The sequence below is a fragment of the Oncorhynchus mykiss genome, chromosome 15, assembly GCF_013265735.2.
Source record: "Oncorhynchus mykiss isolate Arlee chromosome 15, USDA_OmykA_1.1, whole genome shotgun sequence".
Lineage (NCBI taxonomy): Eukaryota > Metazoa > Chordata > Actinopteri > Salmoniformes > Salmonidae > Oncorhynchus > Oncorhynchus mykiss.
The window spans coordinates 258,703-263,755 of record NC_048579.1 but is presented as its reverse complement, the minus strand read 5'-3'; the positions used below and the strand labels follow the sequence as shown (position 1 = coordinate 263,755).

Below are 5,053 nucleotides of genomic sequence, written 5' to 3'. Positions count from 1 at the left end.
CATTTGAATCAGCTGTGCAGTGCGAAGGCAAAACAAAAATGTGCCCCTCAGTCCCCAGGACTGAGAACCACTGCTCTTCATTGGGACCTCTTCATATGTAGACTGGCTTTCACAGCTCTCTTTATCTGAGGACAGAAAACCTTACAAGAAACAGACTTCATAATACTCAAATTACACAGCAATGAATATTATGTTACTATTATCTCCATCCTCACTTCTAGGGACTGGAACTACACAAAAGTACCTGCCCTATCCAGAATAGCCTACTCTCTCACCTTGAAAGTCTCTCACCCTCCTCCATGGCTGTTAGCTAGATACCTACAAATGCATTTGGAGTTGTTTTTTTTTACAGTGATAAATACATCAAGATAGCTAATATTAAGTTAGGTAGCTGGTGATATTTAATGATCTTAGTCAGCTATCCATGCAGTATGTAAAGTTGGCTAGATAGATAGCCATTTAGCAGCTCATTTGAGTTAGTCTGCACTGTAGCTAGTTAGCTAATAATACATTGTTTTTCTCACATTTTCTAAATGTATTGACTTACTTGAATAGGTTCACCCAGCCATGTGGACGACTGCAAACAGGGCAGCAAAGTTTGTTTGTCAACAGAGCATTTTAGAGAATATTACTATAGAACTATGTACCCATTTAATAACCAGACCTTCATACAAACTCGCTCTGCTGAATTCTTGTCGAACCGCTGCCTTATGTGAACATTCCCCTTCAGTAGCCAGATGCTTTTGAGAAGTTACTTATCCACCCAATGTTCAAACACTTTTAAAACTCAGAAGCCAAACTTGGAAAAGATGGATGCAACTTCCCTCAATGCTCGCGTATTATCATAATTAATTTGACCCACTAGAAATCCCTGTATAAGCATGTTTCTGTTAGCTGATACATCATATTACTGTCCTGCTAATGTGCCTGGACCTTGTAGGCTAAACTGCTGATTAAAAAAACAAACACAACTGATCCAAATGGGTTCCCAGTCAGGCAGGCATACACACACACACACACACACTTACTACCTGTCCTGATTTATAATGCTATTTACTTTCCTCATGAGAATGGAGACTATACTATATAGACATACTGACAAGCTGAATGTGCTTTGTCCATTAAGTTATACCAGCTCCAGTACAGAGATCAGAGACTCGGGTGACTTTTACATCATCTTTACTAAACAACACAATTAACAACTGAAACAATTAACACAACAAAAACAAGGTTTGACCACTCCTCAAAAATGGCTTGACTCCTGCTCCTTTGAAGAGGCAAAGACAGTAATGTTCTTGTTGTCAACTGCCTCCACATAGAACAACTCATTATCTCTGTGTAACATGAAGGGTTCCTTGAGGAGAATATTTTCCTCTTCATCCAGGCCATCATACAACCGTAGTTCTTTAAGGGTTGTAATGCGGTCTTCCCTGTCCATCCTAATTATACTAGGGAGGGAAACGGTGCCTTTAAATGTTTGGCGTTTGCACCACCTTGTTGCATCTAGGGTGTCCCTTAGAAGGACATCTGCTTCCTTGAAGAAAAAGGAAGAATATATATTAATAGTAGTGCCTCATTGGGTGATCAAGACAAACTACACCCAACTTTCACAATACCACCATGCAAACAAAAGACACTATTACTAAAGGGGTTTTCAGTGATATCTATAACTACTCAACAAGTCATCACAACTATTATATCTCATCATGCTACAAGCCTTCAGCATTACACACAGTAGACTACATACCCAGTTCACCATGCTACAAGCCTTCAGCTTTACACACAGTAGACTACACACCCAGTTCACCATGCTACAAGCCTTCAGCATTTCACACAGTAGACTACATACCCAGTTCACCATGCTACAAGCCTTCAGCTTTACACACAGTAGACTACATACCCAGTTCACCATGCTACAAGCCTTCAGCTTTACACACAGTAGACTACACACCCAGTTCACCATGCTACAAGCCTTCAGCATTACACACAGTAGACTACATACCCAGTTCACCATGCTACAAGCCTTCAGCATTACACACAGTAGACTACATACCCAGTTCACCATGCTACAAGCCTTCAGCATTACACACAGTAGACTACATACCCAGTTCACCATGCATCAAGCCTTCAGCATTACACACAGTAGACTACACACCCAGTTCACCATGCTACAAGCCTTCAGCATTACACACAGTAGACTACATACCCAGTTCACCATGCTACAAGCCTTCAGCATTACACACAGTAGACTACATACCCAGTTCACCATGCATCAAGCCTTCAGCATTACACACAGTAGACTACACACCCAGTCCACCATACTACAAGCCTTCAGCATTACACACAGTAGACTACATACCCAGTTCACCATGCTACAAGCCTTCAGCTTTACACACAGTAGACTACATACCCAGTTCACCATGCTACAAGCCTTCAGCATTACACACAGTAGACTACATACCCAGTTCACCATGCTACAAGCCTTCAGCTTTACACACAGTAGACTACATACCCAGTTACCATGCTACAAGCCTCCAGCATTACACACAGTAGACTACATACCCAGTTACCATGCTACAAGCCTTCAGCATTACACACAGTAGACTACACACCCAGTTCACCATGCTACAAGCCTTCAGCATTACACACAGTAGACTACATACCCAGTTCACCATGCTACAAGCCTTCAGCTTTACACACAGTAGACTACATACCCAGTTCACCATGCTACAAGCCTTCAGCTTTACACACAGTAGACTACATACCCAGTTCACCATGCTACAAGCCTTCAGCATTACACACAGTAGACTACATACCCAGTTCACCATGCTACAAGCCTTCAGCTTTACACACAGACTACATACCCAGTTCACCATGCTACAAGCCTTCAGCATTACACACAGTAGACTACATACCCAGTTCACCATGCTACAAGCCTTCAGCTTTACACACAGTAGACTACATACCCAGTTCACCATGCTACAAGCCTCCAGCATTACACACAGTAGACTACATACCCAGTTCACAGCTCCCAGTTCGCTGTGCATTTTGTTTTCAGTATCATCTAGAAAGAAAACAGATTGTGGTCATTAAGTAATGTAAAGGAACATCTAGGGATCTGTGTACAAGAATGCAGCTTACTTTAGCTAATAGCCTATATAATAGCTGATCCTGAAGGGCTGGATGCTGATGTGACATGCTGGGACTTCTTGGGCGGCTGGGTCGGCGTCTTCTGCATCATTCTGAAATATATTGGAGGGGAGGGTTAAGTCTTTAAACATTGGTTTAAGACTGTACCACTCATCATATGAGGGTGGGGGGGGGTTAAGTCTTTAAACATTGGTTTAAGACTGCACCACTCATCATATGAGGGTGGGGGGGTTAAGTCTTTAAACATTGGTTTAAGACTATACCACTCATCATATGAGGGTGGGGGGGTTAAGTCTTTAAACATTGGTTTAAGACTACACCACTCATCATATGAGGGTGGGGGGGGTTAAGTCTTTAAACATTGGTGTAAGACTGTACCACTCATCATATGAGGGTGGGGGGGTTAAGTCTTTAAACATTGGTTTAAGACTATACCACTCATCATATGAGGGTGGGGGGGTTAAGTCTTTAAACATTGGTTTAAGACTACACCACTCATCATATGAGGGTGGGGGGGGTTAAGTCTTTAAACATTGGTGTAAGACTATACCACTCATCATATGAGGGTGGGGGGGTTAAGTCTTTAAACATTGGTTTAAGACTATACCACTCATCATAGGACACCTCCTACCTGTAGTGTGTTTTGTTTTTGCTGCCTCTCTTCTTCAGACCTTAGTGAGTGATTGACATACCTGAATATATGTTCATATTGAATGTATGTCAGGTCAGTCTGGCTCCAGTGAAACAGGTGATTTTAAGGATGCAAATGAAAGGTTTTTATAATGTTTAAGACTTACGGCATGGGAAAGTTCTGCAGGAGAACCAGGCACCACCATTGCCTAATTTGATGTGTGTTTTCCTTTGAAACAGAAAATCACACAATCGGATGGTTTTCCCAAAAAACATTACATCCACTATTGATGAGAATTTCCTACATACCTCAGTGAAATCACATCGTGCTCCCAGTGCAATGTACAGAGAGTACTGTAAGTTAAGAAAGAGGAGGTTGTTAAGTTTGATAGTTAAGATAACAACAATAATGATAATAGTAAATCATAATAACACCCCCCCAGGAATATATTTCAGGATGTAGAAGACACACCCCCCAGGAATATATTTCAGGATGTAGAAGACACACCCCCCCAGGAATATATTTCAGGATGTAGAAGACACACCCCCCCAGGAATATATTTCAGGATGTAGAAGACACACCCCCCAGGAATATATTTCAGGATGTAGAAGACACACCCCCCCAGGAATATATTTCAGGATGTAGAAGACACCCCCCCCCCCCCCCCATAATATATTTCAGGATGTAGAAGACACACACCCCAGAATGTATTTCAGGATGTAGAAGACACACCCCCCCAGGAATATATTTCAGGATGTAGAAGACACACACCCCCAGGAATATATTTCAGGATGTAGAAGACACACCCCCCCAGAATATATTTCAGGATGTAGAAGACACACCCCCCAGGAATATATTTCAGGATGTGAAGACACACCCCCCCCAGGAATATATTTCAGGATGTAGAAGACACACCCCCCAGGAATATATTTCAAGATGTAGAAGACACACCCCCCCCAGAATATATTTCAGGATGTAGAAGACACACCCCCCCAGGAATATATTTCAGGATGTGAAGACACACCCCCCCAGGAATATATTTCAGGATGTAGAAGACACACCCCCCCAGGAATATATTTCAGGATGTAGAAGACACACCCCCCCAGGAATATATTTCAGGATGTAGAAGACACACCCCCCCCCCCAGAATATATTTCAGGATGTAGAAGACACACCCCCCCAGGAATATATTTCAGGATGTAGAAGACACACCCCCCCCAGAATATATTTCAGGATGTAGAAGACACACCCCCCCAGGAATATATTTCAGGA

At 42.3% G+C, this 5,053-nt stretch overlaps 1 long non-coding RNA gene across 1 annotated transcript; it reads right to left on the bottom strand.

The window, feature by feature from the left end:
* Positions 1-1,161: 1,161 nt before the first annotated feature.
* Positions 1,162-3,294, bottom strand: LOC118938907. The gene is made up of 3 exons (XR_005036300.1): positions 3,142-3,294; positions 3,018-3,064; positions 1,162-1,534 (listed from the first exon to the last, which is right to left on the bottom strand). It is a non-coding gene; the product is annotated as an uncharacterized LOC118938907 (long non-coding RNA).
* Positions 3,295-5,053: the final 1,759 nt, after the last annotated feature.